Genomic DNA, 17,566 nt, shown 5'->3' with positions numbered 1-17,566 from the left:
TGAAACTTCCACAGGCTTTTCCAGCAGATTTGCACCTGCACTCAAAAAAGTCAAAATTTTTACACATAGACCCCATCAAACGGGAGAAATTGGCCCGGATTGCTCTCATGTGCGTTACGGGGCATCGTTTCTCTCGCGCCGAATTCTCTCGAGCTGGGAAATCGCTCATTTTTGCGTCGCCAAATATCGTACGAACGCCGTGAAACTTCCACAGGCTTTTTCAGCAGATTTGCACCTGCACTCAAAAAAGTCAAAATTTGTACACATAGACCCCATCAAACGGGAGAAATTGGCCGGGATTGCTCTCATGTGCGTTACGGGGCATCGTTTCTCTCGCTCCGAATTCCATCGAGCTGGGAAATCGCTCATTTTTGCGTCGCCAAATATCGTACGAACGCCGTGAAACTTCCACAGGCTTTTTCAGCAGATTTGCACGTGCACTCAAAAAAGTCAAAATTTTTACACATAGACCCCATCAAACGGGAGAAATTGGCCGGGATTGCTCTCATGTGCGTTACGGGGCATCGTTTCTCTCGCGCCGAATTCCATCGAGCTGGGAAATCGCTCATTTTTGCGTCGCCAAATATCGTACGAACGCCGTGAAACTTCCACAGGCTTTTCCAGCAGATTTGCACCTGCACTCAAAAAAGTCAAAATTTTTACACATAGACCCCATCAAACGGGAGAAATTGGCCCGGATTGCTCTCATGTGCGTTACGGGGCATCGTTTCTGTCGCGCCGAATTCCATCGAGCTGGGAAATCGCTCATTTTTGCGTCGCCAAATATCGTACGAACGCCGTGAAACTTCCACAGGCTTTTCCAGCAGATTGGCACGTGCACTCAAAAAAGTCAAAATTTGTACACATAGACCCCATCAAACGGGAGAAATTGGCCCGGATTGCTCTCATGTGCGTTACGGGGCATCGTTTCTCTCGCTCCGAATTCCATCGAGCTGGGAAATCGCTCATTTTTGCGTCGCCAAATATCGTACGAACGCCGTGAAACTTCCACAGGCTTTTCCAGCAGATTTGCACCTGCACTCAAAAAAGTCAAAATTTTTACACATAGACCCCATCAAACGGGAGAAATTGGCCCGGATTGCTCTCATGTGCGTTACGGGGCATCGTTTCTCTCGCGCCGAATTCTCTCGAGCTGGGAAATCGCTCATTTTTGCGTCGCCAAATATCGTACGAACGCCGTGAAACTTCCACAGGCTTTTTCAGCAGATTTGCACCTGCACTCAAAAAAGTCAAAATTTGTACACATAGACCCCATCAAACGGGAGAAATTGGCCGGGATTGCTCTCATGTGCGTTACGGGGCATCGTTTCTCTCGCTCCGAATTCCATCGAGCTGGGAAATCGCTCATTTTTGCGTCGCCAAATATCGTACGAACGCCGTGAAACTTCCACAGGCTTTTTCAGCAGATTTGCACGTGCACTCAAAAAAGTCAAAATTTTTACACATAGACCCCATCAAACGGGAGAAATTGGCCGGGATTGCTCTCATGTGCGTTACGGGGCATCGTTTCTCTCGCGCCGAATTCCATCGAGCTGGGAAATCGCTCATTTTTGCGTCGCCAAATATCGTACGAACGCCGTGAAACTTCCACAGGCTTTTCCAGCAGATTTGCACCTGCACTCAAAAAAGTCAAAATTTTTACACATAGACCCCATCAAACGGGAGAAATTGGCCCGGATTGCTCTCATGTGCGTTACGGGGCATCGTTTCTGTCGCGCCGAATTCCATCGAGCTGGGAAATCGCTCATTTTTGCGTCGCCAAATATCGTACGAACGCCGTGAAACTTCCACAGGCTTTTCCAGCAGATTGGCACGTGCACTCAAAAAAGTCAAAATTTGTACACATAGACCCCATCAAACGGGAGAAATTGGCCGGGATTGCTCTCATGTGCGTTACGGGGCATCGTTTCTCTCGCTCCGAATTCCATCGAGCTGGGAAATCGCTCATTTTTGCGTCGCCAAATATCGTACGAACGCCGTGAAACTTCCACAGGCTTTTTCAGCAGATTTGCACGTGCACTCAAAAAAGTCAAAATTTGTACACATAGACCCCATCAAACGGGAGAAATTGGCCGGGATTGCTCTCATGTGCGTTACGGGGCATCGTTTCTCTCGCGCCGAATTCCATCGAGCTGGGAAATCGCTCATTTTTGCGTCGCCAAATATCGTACGAACGCCGTGAAACTTCCACAGGCTTTTTCAGCAGATTTGCACGTGCACTCAAAAAAGTCAAAATTTTTACACATAGACCCCATCAAACGGGAGAAATTGGCCCGGATTGCTCTCATGTGCGTTACGGGGCATCGTTTCTCTCGCTCCGAATTCCATCGAGCTTGGAAATCGCTCATTTTTGCGTCGCCAAATATCGTACGAACGCCGTGAAACTTCCACAGGCTTTTCCAGCAGATTTGCACCTGCACTCAAAAAAGTCAAAATTTTTACACATAGACCCCATCAAACGGGAGAAATTGGCCCGGATTGCTCTCATGTGCGTTACGGGGCATCGTTTCTCTCGCGCCGAATTCTCTCGAGCTGGGAAATCGCTCATTTTTGCGTCGCCAAATATCGTACGAACGCCGTGAAACTTCCACAGGCTTTTTCAGCAGATTTGCACCTGCACTCAAAAAAGTCAAAATTTGTACACATAGACCCCATCAAACGGGAGAAATTGGCCGGGATTGCTCTCATGTGCGTTACGGGGCATCGTTTCTCTCGCTCCGAATTCCATCGAGCTGGGAAATCGCTCATTTTTGCGTCGCCAAATATCGTACGAACGCCGTGAAACTTCCACAGGCTTTTTCAGCAGATTTGCACGTGCACTCAAAAAAGTCAAAATTTTTACACATAGACCCCATCAAACGGGAGAAATTGGCCGGGATTGCTCTCATGTGCGTTACGGGGCATCGTTTCTCTCGCGCCGAATTCCATCGAGCTGGGAAATCGCTCATTTTTGCGTCGCCAAATATCGTACGAACGCCGTGAAACTTCCACAGGCTTTTCCAGCAGATTTGCACCTGCACTCAAAAAAGTCAAAATTTTTACACATAGACCCCATCAAACGGGAGAAATTGGCCCGGATTGCTCTCATGTGCGTTACGGGGCATCGTTTCTGTCGCGCCGAATTCCATCGAGCTGGGAAATCGCTCATTTTTGCGTCGCCAAATATCGTACGAACGCCGTGAAACTTCCACAGGCTTTTCCAGCAGATTGGCACGTGCACTCAAAAAAGTCAAAATTTGTACACATAGACCCCATCAAACGGGAGAAATTGGCCCGGATTGCTCTCATGTGCGTTACGGGGCATCGTTTCTCTCGCTCCGAATTCCATCGAGCTTGGAAATCGCTCATTTTTGCGTCGCCAAATATCGTACGAACGCCGTGAAACTTCCACAGGCTTTTCCAGCAGATTTGCACCTGCACTCAAAAAAGTCAAAATTTTTACACATAGACCCCATCAAACGGGAGAAATTGGCCCGGATTGCTCTCATGTGCGTTACGGGGCATCGTTTCTCTCGCGCCGAATTCTCTCGAGCTGGGAAATCGCTCATTTTTGCGTCGCCAAATATCGTACGAACGCCGTGAAACTTCCACAGGCTTTTTCAGCAGATTTGCACCTGCACTCAAAAAAGTCAAAATTTGTACACATAGACCCCATCAAACGGGAGAAATTGGCCGGGATTGCTCTCATGTGCGTTACGGGGCATCGTTTCTCTCGCTCCGAATTCCATCGAGCTGGGAAATCGCTCATTTTTGCGTCGCCAAATATCGTACGAACGCCGTGAAACTTCCACAGGCTTTTTCAGCAGATTTGCACGTGCACTCAAAAAAGTCAAAATTTTTACACATAGACCCCATCAAACGGGAGAAATTGGCCGGGATTGCTCTCATGTGCGTTACGGGGCATCGTTTCTCTCGCGCCGAATTCCATCGAGCTGGGAAATCGCTCATTTTTGCGTCGCCAAATATCGTACGAACGCCGTGAAACTTCCACAGGCTTTTCCAGCAGATTTGCACCTGCACTCAAAAAAGTCAAAATTTTTACACATAGACCCCATCAAACGGGAGAAATTGGCCCGGATTGCTCTCATGTGCGTTACGGGGCATCGTTTCTGTCGCGCCGAATTCCATCGAGCTGGGAAATCGCTCATTTTTGCGTCGCCAAATATCGTACGAACGCCGTGAAACTTCCACAGGCTTTTCCAGCAGATTGGCACGTGCACTCAAAAAAGTCAAAATTTGTACACATAGACCCCATCAAACGGGAGAAATTGGCCCGGATTGCTCTCATGTGCGTTACGGGGCATCGTTTCTCTCGCTCCGAATTCCATCGAGCTTGGAAATCGCTCATTTTTGCGTCGCCAAATATCGTACGAACGCCGTGAAACTTCCACAGGCTTTTCCAGCAGATTTGCACCTGCACTCAAAAAAGTCAAAATTTTTACACATAGACCCCATCAAACGGGAGAAATTGGCCCGGATTGCTCTCATGTGCGTTACGGGGCATCGTTTCTCTCGCGCCGAATTCTCTCGAGCTGGGAAATCGCTCATTTTTGCGTCGCCAAATATCGTACGAACGCCGTGAAACTTCCACAGGCTTTTTCAGCAGATTTGCACCTGCACTCAAAAAAGTCAAAATTTGTACACATAGACCCCATCAAACGGGAGAAATTGGCCGGGATTGCTCTCATGTGCGTTACGGGGCATCGTTTCTCTCGCTCCGAATTCCATCGAGCTGGGAAATCGCTCATTTTTGCGTCGCCAAATATCGTACGAACGCCGTGAAACTTCCACAGGCTTTTTCAGCAGATTTGCACGTGCACTCAAAAAAGTCAAAATTTTTACACATAGACCCCATCAAACGGGAGAAATTGGCCGGGATTGCTCTCATGTGCGTTACGGGGCATCGTTTCTCTCGCGCCGAATTCCATCGAGCTGGGAAATCGCTCATTTTTGCGTCGCCAAATATCGTACGAACGCCGTGAAACTTCCACAGGCTTTTCCAGCAGATTTGCACCTGCACTCAAAAAAGTCAAAATTTTTACACATAGACCCCATCAAACGGGAGAAATTGGCCCGGATTGCTCTCATGTGCGTTACGGGGCATCGTTTCTGTCGCGCCGAATTCCATCGAGCTGGGAAATCGCTCATTTTTGCGTCGCCAAATATCGTACGAACGCCGTGAAACTTCCACAGGCTTTTCCAGCAGATTGGCACGTGCACTCAAAAAAGTCAAAATTTGTACACATAGACCCCATCAAACGGGAGAAATTGGCCGGGATTGCTCTCATGTGCGTTACGGGGCATCGTTTCTCTCGCTCCGAATTCCATCGAGCTGGGAAATCGCTCATTTTTGCGTCGCCAAATATCGTACGAACGCCGTGAAACTTCCACAGGCTTTTTCAGCAGATTTGCACGTGCACTCAAAAAAGTCAAAATTTGTACACATAGACCCCATCAAACGGGAGAAATTGGCCGGGATTGCTCTCATGTGCGTTACGGGGCATCGTTTCTCTCGCGCCGAATTCCATCGAGCTGGGAAATCGCTCATTTTTGCGTCGCCAAATATCGTACGAACGCCGTGAAACTTCCACAGGCTTTTTCAGCAGATTTGCACGTGCACTCAAAAAAGTCAAAATTTTTACACATAGACCCCATCAAACGGGAGAAATTGGCCCGGATTGCTCTCATGTGCGTTACGGGGCATCGTTTCTCTCGCTCCGAATTCCATCGAGCTTGGAAATCGCTCATTTTTGCGTCGCCAAATATCGTACGAACGCCGTGAAACTTCCACAGGCTTTTCCAGCAGATTTGCACCTGCACTCAAAAAAGTCAAAATTTTTACACATAGACCCCATCAAACGGGAGAAATTGGCCCGGATTGCTCTCATGTGCGTTACGGGGCATCGTTTCTCTCGCGCCGAATTCTCTCGAGCTGGGAAATCGCTCATTTTTGCGTCGCCAAATATCGTACGAACGCCGTGAAACTTCCACAGGCTTTTTCAGCAGATTTGCACCTGCACTCAAAAAAGTCAAAATTTGTACACATAGACCCCATCAAACGGGAGAAATTGGCCGGGATTGCTCTCATGTGCGTTACGGGGCATCGTTTCTCTCGCTCCGAATTCCATCGAGCTGGGAAATCGCTCATTTTTGCGTCGCCAAATATCGTACGAACGCCGTGAAACTTCCACAGGCTTTTTCAGCAGATTTGCACGTGCACTCAAAAAAGTCAAAATTTTTACACATAGACCCCATCAAACGGGAGAAATTGGCCGGGATTGCTCTCATGTGCGTTACGGGGCATCGTTTCTCTCGCTCCGAATTCCATCGAGCTTGGAAATCGCTCATTTTTGCGTCGCCAAATATCGTACGAACGCCGTGAAACTTCCACAGGCTTTTCCAGCAGATTTGCACCTGCACTCAAAAAAGTCAAAATTTTTACACATAGACCCCATCAAACGGGAGAAATTGGCCCGGATTGCTCTCATGTGCGTTACGGGGCATCGTTTCTCTCGCGCCGAATTCTCTCGAGCTGGGAAATCGCTCATTTTTGCGTCGCCAAATATCGTACGAACGCCGTGAAACTTCCACAGGCTTTTTCAGCAGATTTGCACCTGCACTCAAAAAAGTCAAAATTTGTACACATAGACCCCATCAAACGGGAGAAATTGGCCGGGATTGCTCTCATGTGCGTTACGGGGCATCGTTTCTCTCGCTCCGAATTCCATCGAGCTGGGAAATCGCTCATTTTTGCGTCGCCAAATATCGTACGAACGCCGTGAAACTTCCACAGGCTTTTTCAGCAGATTTGCACGTGCACTCAAAAAAGTCAAAATTTGTACACATAGACCCCATCAAACGGGAGAAATTGGCCGGGATTGCTCTCATGTGCGTTACGGGGCATCGTTTCTCTCGCGCCGAATTCCATCGAGCTGGGAAATCGCTCATTTTTGCGTCGCCAAATATCGTACGAACGCCGTGAAACTTCCACAGGCTTTTCCAGCAGATTTGCACGTGCACTCAAAAAAGTCAAAATTTTTACACATAGACCCCATCAAACGGGAGAAATTGGCCCGGATTGCTCTCATGTGCGTTACGGGGCATCGTTTCTCTCGCGCCGAATTCTCTCGAGCTGGGAAATCGCTCATTTTTGCGTCGCCAAATATCGTACGAACGCCGTGAAACTTCCACAGGCTTTTTCAGCAGATTTGCACCTGCACTCAAAAAAGTCAAAATTTTTACACATAGACCCCATCAAACGGGAGAAATTGGCCCGGATTGCTCTCATGTGCGTTACGGGGCATCGTTTCTCTCGCTCCGAATTCCATCGAGCTTGGAAATCGCTCATTTTTGCGTCGCCAAATATCGTACGAACGCCGTGAAACTTCCACAGGCTTTTCCAGCAGATTTGCACCTGCACTCAAAAAAGTCAAAATTTTTACACATAGACCCCATCAAACGGGAGAAATTGGCCCGGATTGCTCTCATGTGCGTTACGGGGCATCGTTTCTGTCGCGCCGAATTCCATCGAGCTGGGAAATCGCTCATTTTTGCGTCGCCAAATATCGTACGAACGCCGTGAAACTTCCACAGGCTTTTCCAGCAGATTGGCACGTGCACTCAAAAAAGTCAAAATTTGTACACATAGACCCCATCAAACGGGAGAAATTGGCCGGGATTGCTCTCATGTGCGTTACGGGGCATCGTTTCTCTCGCTCCGAATTCCATCGAGCTGGGAAATCGCTCATTTTTGCGTCGCCAAATATCGTACGAACGCCGTGAAACTTCCACAGGCTTTTTCAGCAGATTTGCACGTGCACTCAAAAAAGTCAAAATTTGTACACATAGACCCCATCAAACGGGAGAAATTGGCCGGGATTGCTCTCATGTGCGTTACGGGGCATCGTTTCTCTCGCGCCGAATTCCATCGAGCTGGGAAATCGCTCATTTTTGCGTCGCCAAATATCGTACGAACGCCGTGAAACTTCCACAGGCTTTTTCAGCAGATTTGCACGTGCACTCAAAAAAGTCAAAATTTTTACACATAGACCCCATCAAACGGGAGAAATTGGCCCGGATTGCTCTCATGTGCGTTACGGGGCATCGTTTCTCTCGCTCCGAATTCCATCGAGCTTGGAAATCGCTCATTTTTGCGTCGCCAAATATCGTACGAACGCCGTGAAACTTCCACAGGCTTTTCCAGCAGATTTGCACCTGCACTCAAAAAAGTCAAAATTTTTACACATAGACCCCATCAAACGGGAGAAATTGGCCCGGATTGCTCTCATGTGCGTTACGGGGCATCGTTTCTCTCGCGCCGAATTCTCTCGAGCTGGGAAATCGCTCATTTTTGCGTCGCCAAATATCGTACGAACGCCGTGAAACTTCCACAGGCTTTTTCAGCAGATTTGCACCTGCACTCAAAAAAGTCAAAATTTGTACACATAGACCCCATCAAACGGGAGAAATTGGCCGGGATTGCTCTCATGTGCGTTACGGGGCATCGTTTCTCTCGCTCCGAATTCCATCGAGCTGGGAAATCGCTCATTTTTGCGTCGCCAAATATCGTACGAACGCCGTGAAACTTCCACAGGCTTTTTCAGCAGATTTGCACGTGCACTCAAAAAAGTCAAAATTTTTACACATAGACCCCATCAAACGGGAGAAATTGGCCGGGATTGCTCTCATGTGCGTTACGGGGCATCGTTTCTCTCGCGCCGAATTCCATCGAGCTGGGAAATCGCTCATTTTTGCGTCGCCAAATATCGTACGAACGCCGTGAAACTTCCACAGGCTTTTCCAGCAGATTTGCACCTGCACTCAAAAAAGTCAAAATTTTTACACATAGACCCCATCAAACGGGAGAAATTGGCCCGGATTGCTCTCATGTGCGTTACGGGGCATCGTTTCTGTCGCGCCGAATTCCATCGAGCTGGGAAATCGCTCATTTTTGCGTCGCCAAATATCGTACGAACGCCGTGAAACTTCCACAGGCTTTTCCAGCAGATTGGCACGTGCACTCAAAAAACTCAAAATTTGTACACATAGACCCCATCAAACGGGAGAAATTGGCCCGGATTGCTCTCATGTGCGTTACGGGGCATCGTTTCTCTCGCTCCGAATTCCATCGAGCTTGGAAATCGCTCATTTTTGCGTCGCCAAATATCGTACGAACGCCGTGAAACTTCCACAGGCTTTTCCAGCAGATTTGCACCTGCACTCAAAAAAGTCAAAATTTTTACACATAGACCCCATCAAACGGGAGAAATTGGCCCGGATTGCTCTCATGTGCGTTACGGGGCATCGTTTCTCTCGCGCCGAATTCTCTCGAGCTGGGAAATCGCTCATTTTTGCGTCGCCAAATATCGTACGAACGCCGTGAAACTTCCACAGGCTTTTTCAGCAGATTTGCACCTGCACTCAAAAAAGTCAAAATTTGTACACATAGACCCCATCAAACGGGAGAAATTGGCCGGGATTGCTCTCATGTGCGTTACGGGGCATCGTTTCTCTCGCTCCGAATTCCATCGAGCTGGGAAATCGCTCATTTTTGCGTCGCCAAATATCGTACGAACGCCGTGAAACTTCCACAGGCTTTTTCAGCAGATTTGCACGTGCACTCAAAAAAGTCAAAATTTTTACACATAGACCCCATCAAACGGGAGAAATTGGCCGGGATTGCTCTCATGTGCGTTACGGGGCATCGTTTCTCTCGCGCCGAATTCCATCGAGCTGGGAAATCGCTCATTTTTGCGTCGCCAAATATCGTACGAACGCCGTGAAACTTCCACAGGCTTTTCCAGCAGATTTGCACCTGCACTCAAAAAAGTCAAAATTTTTACACATAGACCCCATCAAACGGGAGAAATTGGCCCGGATTGCTCTCATGTGCGTTACGGGGCATCGTTTCTGTCGCGCCGAATTCCATCGAGCTGGGAAATCGCTCATTTTTGCGTCGCCAAATATCGTACGAACGCCGTGAAACTTCCACAGGCTTTTCCAGCAGATTGGCACGTGCACTCAAAAAAGTCAAAATTTGTACACATAGACCCCATCAAACGGGAGAAATTGGCCGGGATTGCTCTCATGTGCGTTACGGGGCATCGTTTCTCTCGCTCCGAATTCCATCGAGCTGGGAAATCGCTCATTTTTGCGTCGCCAAATATCGTACGAACGCCGTGAAACTTCCACAGGCTTTTTCAGCAGATTTGCACGTGCACTCAAAAAAGTCAAAATTTGTACACATAGACCCCATCAAACGGGAGAAATTGGCCGGGATTGCTCTCATGTGCGTTACGGGGCATCGTTTCTCTCGCGCCGAATTCCATCGAGCTGGGAAATCGCTCATTTTTGCGTCGCCAAATATCGTACGAACGCCGTGAAACTTCCACAGGCTTTTTCAGCAGATTTGCACGTGCACTCAAAAAAGTCAAAATTTTTACACATAGACCCCATCAAACGGGAGAAATTGGCCCGGATTGCTCTCATGTGCGTTACGGGGCATCGTTTCTCTCGCTCCGAATTCCATCGAGCTTGGAAATCGCTCATTTTTGCGTCGCCAAATATCGTACGAACGCCGTGAAACTTCCACAGGCTTTTCCAGCAGATTTGCACCTGCACTCAAAAAAGTCAAAATTTTTACACATAGACCCCATCAAACGGGAGAAATTGGCCCGGATTGCTCTCATGTGCGTTACGGGGCATCGTTTCTGTCGCGCCGAATTCCATCGAGCTGGGAAATCGCTCATTTTTGCGTCGCCAAATATCGTACGAACGCCGTGAAACTTCCACAGGCTTTTCCAGCAGATTGGCACGTGCACTCAAAAAAGTCAAAATTTGTACACATAGACCCCATCAAACGGGAGAAATTGGCCGGGATTGCTCTCATGTGCGTTACGGGGCATCGTTTCTCTCGCTCCGAATTCCATCGAGCTGGGAAATCGCTCATTTTTGCGTCGCCAAATATCGTACGAACGCCGTGAAACTTCCACAGGCTTTTTCAGCAGATTTGCACGTGCACTCAAAAAAGTCAAAATTTGTACACATAGACCCCATCAAACGGGAGAAATTGGCCGGGATTGCTCTCATGTGCGTTACGGGGCATCGTTTCTCTCGTGCCGAATTCCATCGAGCTGGGAAATCGCTCATTTTTGCGTCGCCAAATATCGTACGAACGCCGTGAAACTTCCACAGGCTTTTTCAGCAGATTTGCACGTGCACTCAAAAAAGTCAAAATTTTTACACATAGACCCCATCAAACGGGAGAAATTGGCCCGGATTGCTCTCATGTGCGTTACGGGGCATCGTTTCTCTCGCTCCGAATTCCATCGAGCTTGGAAATCGCTCATTTTTGCGTCGCCAAATATCGTACGAACGCCGTGAAACTTCCACAGGCTTTTCCAGCAGATTTGCACCTGCACTCAAAAAAGTCAAAATTTTTACACATAGACCCCATCAAACGGGAGAAATTGGCCCGGATTGCTCTCATGTGCGTTACGGGGCATCGTTTCTCTCGCGCCGAATTCTCTCGAGCTGGGAAATCGCTCATTTTTGCGTCGCCAAATATCGTACGAACGCCGTGAAACTTCCACAGGCTTTTTCAGCAGATTTGCACCTGCACTCAAAAAAGTCAAAATTTGTACACATAGACCCCATCAAACGGGAGAAATTGGCCGGGATTGCTCTCATGTGCGTTACGGGGCATCGTTTCTCTCGCTCCGAATTCCATCGAGCTGGGAAATCGCTCATTTTTGCGTCGCCAAATATCGTACGAACGCCGTGAAACTTCCACAGGCTTTTTCAGCAGATTTGCACGTGCACTCAAAAAAGTCAAAATTTTTACACATAGACCCCATCAAACGGGAGAAATTGGCCGGGATTGCTCTCATGTGCGTTACGGGGCATCGTTTCTCTCGCGCCGAATTCCATCGAGCTGGGAAATCGCTCATTTTTGCGTCGCCAAATATCGTACGAACGCCGTGAAACTTCCACAGGCTTTTCCAGCAGATTTGCACCTGCACTCAAAAAAGTCAAAATTTTTACACATAGACCCCATCAAACGGGAGAAATTGGCCCGGATTGCTCTCATGTGCGTTACGGGGCATCGTTTCTGTCGCGCCGAATTCCATCGAGCTGGGAAATCGCTCATTTTTGCGTCGCCAAATATCGTACGAACGCCGTGAAACTTCCACAGGCTTTTCCAGCAGATTGGCACGTGCACTCAAAAAAGTCAAAATTTGTACACATAGACCCCATCAAACGGGAGAAATTGGCCCGGATTGCTCTCATGTGCGTTACGGGGCATCGTTTCTCTCGCTCCGAATTCCATCGAGCTTGGAAATCGCTCATTTTTGCGTCGCCAAATATCGTACGAACGCCGTGAAACTTCCACAGGCTTTTCCAGCAGATTTGCACCTGCACTCAAAAAAGTCAAAATTTTTACACATAGACCCCATCAAACGGGAGAAATTGGCCCGGATTGCTCTCATGTGCGTTACGGGGCATCGTTTCTCTCGCGCCGAATTCTCTCGAGCTGGGAAATCGCTCATTTTTGCGTCGCCAAATATCGTACGAACGCCGTGAAACTTCCACAGGCTTTTTCAGCAGATTTGCACCTGCACTCAAAAAAGTCAAAATTTGTACACATAGACCCCATCAAACGGGAGAAATTGGCCGGGATTGCTCTCATGTGCGTTACGGGGCATCGTTTCTCTCGCTCCGAATTCCATCGAGCTGGGAAATCGCTCATTTTTGCGTCGCCAAATATCGTACGAACGCCGTGAAACTTCCACAGGCTTTTTCAGCAGATTTGCACGTGCACTCAAAAAAGTCAAAATTTTTACACATAGACCCCATCAAACGGGAGAAATTGGCCGGGATTGCTCTCATGTGCGTTACGGGGCATCGTTTCTCTCGCGCCGAATTCCATCGAGCTGGGAAATCGCTCATTTTTGCGTCGCCAAATATCGTACGAACGCCGTGAAACTTCCACAGGCTTTTCCAGCAGATTTGCACCTGCACTCAAAAAAGTCAAAATTTTTACACATAGACCCCATCAAACGGGAGAAATTGGCCCGGATTGCTCTCATGTGCGTTACGGGGCATCGTTTCTCTCGCGCCGAATTCTCTCGAGCTGGGAAATCGCTCATTTTTGCGTCGCCAAATATCGTACGAACGCCGTGAAACTTCCACAGGCTTTTTCAGCAGATTTGCACCTGCACTCAAAAAAGTCAAAATTTTTACACATAGACCCCATCAAACGGGAGAAATTGGCCCGGATTGCTCTCATGTGCGTTACGGGGCATCGTTTCTCTCGCTCCGAATTCCATCGAGCTTGGAAATCGCTCATTTTTGCGTCGCCAAATATCGTACGAACGCCGTGAAACTTCCACAGGCTTTTCCAGCAGATTTGCACCTGCACTCAAAAAAGTCAAAATTTTTACACATAGACCCCATCAAACGGGAGAAATTGGCCCGGATTGCTCTCATGTGCGTTACGGGGCATCGTTTCTCTCGCGCCGAATTCTCTCGAGCTGGGAAATCGCTCATTTTTGCGTCGCCAAATATCGTACGAACGCCGTGAAACTTCCACAGGCTTTTTCAGCAGATTTGCACCTGCACTCAAAAAAGTCAAAATTTGTACACATAGACCCCATCAAACGGGAGAAATTGGCCGGGATTGCTCTCATGTGCGTTACGGGGCATCGTTTCTCTCGCTCCGAATTCCATCGAGCTGGGAAATCGCTCATTTTTGCGTCGCCAAATATCGTACGAACGCCGTGAAACTTCCACAGGCTTTTTCAGCAGATTTGCACGTGCACTCAAAAAAGTCAAAATTTTTACACATAGACCCCATCAAACGGGAGAAATTGGCCGGGATTGCTCTCATGTGCGTTACGGGGCATCGTTTCTCTCGCGCCGAATTCCATCGAGCTGGGAAATCGCTCATTTTTGCGTCGCCAAATATCGTACGAACGCCGTGAAACTTCCACAGGCTTTTCCAGCAGATTTGCACCTGCACTCAAAAAAGTCAAAATTTTTACACATAGACCCCATCAAACGGGAGAAATTGGCCCGGATTGCTCTCATGTGCGTTACGGGGCATCGTTTCTCTCGCGCCGAATTCTCTCGAGCTGGGAAATCGCTCATTTTTGCGTCGCCAAATATCGTACGAACGCCGTGAAACTTCCACAGGCTTTTTCAGCAGATTTGCACCTGCACTCAAAAAAGTCAAAATTTTTACACATAGACCCCATCAAACGGGAGAAATTGGCCCGGATTGCTCTCATGTGCGTTACGGGGCATCGTTTCTCTCGCTCCGAATTCCATCGAGCTTGGAAATCGCTCATTTTTGCGTCGCCAAATATCGTACGAACGCCGTGAAACTTCCACAGGCTTTTCCAGCAGATTTGCACCTGCACTCAAAAAAGTCAAAATTTTTACACATAGACCCCATCAAACGGGAGAAATTGGCCCGGATTGCTCTCATGTGCGTTACGGGGCATCGTTTCTGTCGCGCCGAATTCCATCGAGCTGGGAAATCGCTCATTTTTGCGTCGCCAAATATCGTACGAACGCCGTGAAACTTCCACAGGCTTTTCCAGCAGATTGGCACGTGCACTCAAAAAAGTCAAAATTTGTACACATAGACCCCATCAAACGGGAGAAATTGGCCGGGATTGCTCTCATGTGCGTTACGGGGCATCGTTTCTCTCGCTCCGAATTCCATCGAGCTGGGAAATCGCTCATTTTTGCGTCGCCAAATATCGTACGAACGCCGTGAAACTTCCACAGGCTTTTTCAGCAGATTTGCACGTGCACTCAAAAAAGTCAAAATTTGTACACATAGACCCCATCAAACGGGAGAAATTGGCCGGGATTGCTCTCATGTGCGTTACGGGGCATCGTTTCTCTCGCGCCGAATTCCATCGAGCTGGGAAATCGCTCATTTTTGCGTCGCCAAATATCGTACGAACGCCGTGAAACTTCCACAGGCTTTTTCAGCAGATTTGCACGTGCACTCAAAAAAGTCAAAATTTTTACACATAGACCCCATCAAACGGGAGAAATTGGCCCGGATTGCTCTCATGTGCGTTACGGGGCATCGTTTCTCTCGCTCCGAATTCCATCGAGCTTGGAAATCGCTCATTTTTGCGTCGCCAAATATCGTACGAACGCCGTGAAACTTCCACAGGCTTTTCCAGCAGATTTGCACCTGCACTCAAAAAAGTCAAAATTTTTACACATAGACCCCATCAAACGGGAGAAATTGGCCCGGATTGCTCTCATGTGCGTTACGGGGCATCGTTTCTCTCGCGCCGAATTCTCTCGAGCTGGGAAATCGCTCATTTTTGCGTCGCCAAATATCGTACGAACGCCGTGAAACTTCCACAGGCTTTTTCAGCAGATTTGCACCTGCACTCAAAAAAGTCAAAATTTGTACACATAGACCCCATCAAACGGGAGAAATTGGCCGGGATTGCTCTCATGTGCGTTACGGGGCATCGTTTCTCTCGCTCCGAATTCCATCGAGCTGGGAAATCGCTCATTTTTGCGTCGCCAAATATCGTACGAACGCCGTGAAACTTCCACAGGCTTTTTCAGCAGATTTGCACGTGCACTCAAAAAAGTCAAAATTTTTACACATAGACCCCATCAAACGGGAGAAATTGGCCGGGATTGCTCTCATGTGCGTTACGGGGCATCATTTCTCTCGCGCCGAATTCCATCGAGCTGGGAAATCGCTCATTTTTGCGTCGCCAAATATCGTACGAACGCCGTGAAACTTCCACAGGCTTTTCCAGCAGATTTGCACCTGCACTCAAAAAAGTCAAAATTTTTACACATAGACCCCATCAAACGGGAGAAATTGGCCCGGATTGCTCTCATGTGCGTTACGGGGCATCGTTTCTGTCGCGCCGAATTCCATCGAGCTGGGAAATCGCTCATTTTTGCGTCGCCAAATATCGTACGAACGCCGTGAAACTTCCACAGGCTTTTCCAGCAGATTGGCACGTGCACTCAAAAAAGTCAAAATTTGTACACATAGACCCCATCAAACGGGAGAAATTGGCCCGGATTGCTCTCATGTGCGTTACGGGGCATCGTTTCTCTCGCTCCGAATTCCATCGAGCTTGGAAATCGCTCATTTTTGCGTCGCCAAATATCGTACGAACGCCGTGAAACTTCCACAGGCTTTTCCAGCAGATTTGCACCTGCACTCAAAAAAGTCAAAATTTTTACACATAGACCCCATCAAACGGGAGAAATTGGCCCGGATTGCTCTCATGTGCGTTACGGGGCATCGTTTCTCTCGCGCCGAATTCTCTCGAGCTGGGAAATCGCTCATTTTTGCGTCGCCAAATATCGTACGAACGCCGTGAAACTTCCACAGGCTTTTTCAGCAGATTTGCACCTGCACTCAAAAAAGTCAAAATTTGTACACATAGACCCCATCAAACGGGAGAAATTGGCCGGGATTGCTCTCATGTGCGTTACGGGGCATCGTTTCTCTCGCTCCGAATTCCATCGAGCTGGGAAATCGCTCATTTTTGCGTCGCCAAATATCGTACGAACGCCGTGAAACTTCCACAGGCTTTTTCAGCAGATTTGCACGTGCACTCAAAAAAGTCAAAATTTTTACACATAGACCCCATCAAACGGGAGAAATTGGCCGGGATTGCTCTCATGTGCGTTACGGGGCATCGTTTCTCTCGCGCCGAATTCCATCGAGCTGGGAAATCGCTCATTTTTGCGTCGCCAAATATCGTACGAACGCCGTGAAACTTCCACAGGCTTTTCCAGCAGATTTGCACCTGCACTCAAAAAAGTCAAAATTTTTACACATAGACCCCATCAAACGGGAGAAATTGGCCCGGATTGCTCTCATGTGCGTTACGGGGCATCGTTTCTGTCGCGCCGAATTCCATCGAGCTGGGAAATCGCTCATTTTTGCGTCGCCAAATATCGTACGAACGCCGTGAAACTTCCACAGGCTTTTCCAGCAGATTGGCACGTGCACTCAAAAAAGTCAAAATTTGTACACATAGACCCCATCAAACGGGAGAAATTGGCCGGGATTGCTCTCATGTGCGTTACGGGGCATCGTTTCTCTCGCTCCGAATTCCATCGAGCTGGGAAATCGCTCATTTTTGCGTCGCCAAATATCGTACGAACGCCGTGAAACTTCCACAGGCTTTTTCAGCAGATTTGCACGTGCACTCAAAAAAGTCAAAATTTGTACACATAGACCCCATCAAACGGGAGAAATTGGCCGGGATTGCTCTCATGTGCGTTACGGGGCATCGTTTCTCTCGCGCCGAATTCCATCGAGCTGGGAAATCGCTCATTTTTGCGTCGCCAAATATCGTACGAACGCCGTGAAACTTCCACAGGCTTTTTCAGCAGATTTGCACGTGCACTCAAAAAAGTCAAAATTTTTACACATAGACCCCATCAAACGGGAGAAATTGGCCCGGATTGCTCTCATGTGCGTTACGGGGCATCGTTTCTCTCGCTCCGAATTCCATCGAGCTTGGAAATCGCT

Source organism: Lampetra fluviatilis, unplaced genomic scaffold, assembly GCF_964198595.1.
Source record: "Lampetra fluviatilis unplaced genomic scaffold, kcLamFluv1.1 SCAFFOLD_378, whole genome shotgun sequence".
In the NCBI taxonomy this organism is placed as follows: Eukaryota; Metazoa; Chordata; class Hyperoartia; order Petromyzontiformes; family Petromyzontidae; genus Lampetra; species Lampetra fluviatilis.
The sequence above is the reverse complement of the archived record's forward strand: the minus strand, read 5'-3'. Positions refer to the sequence as shown.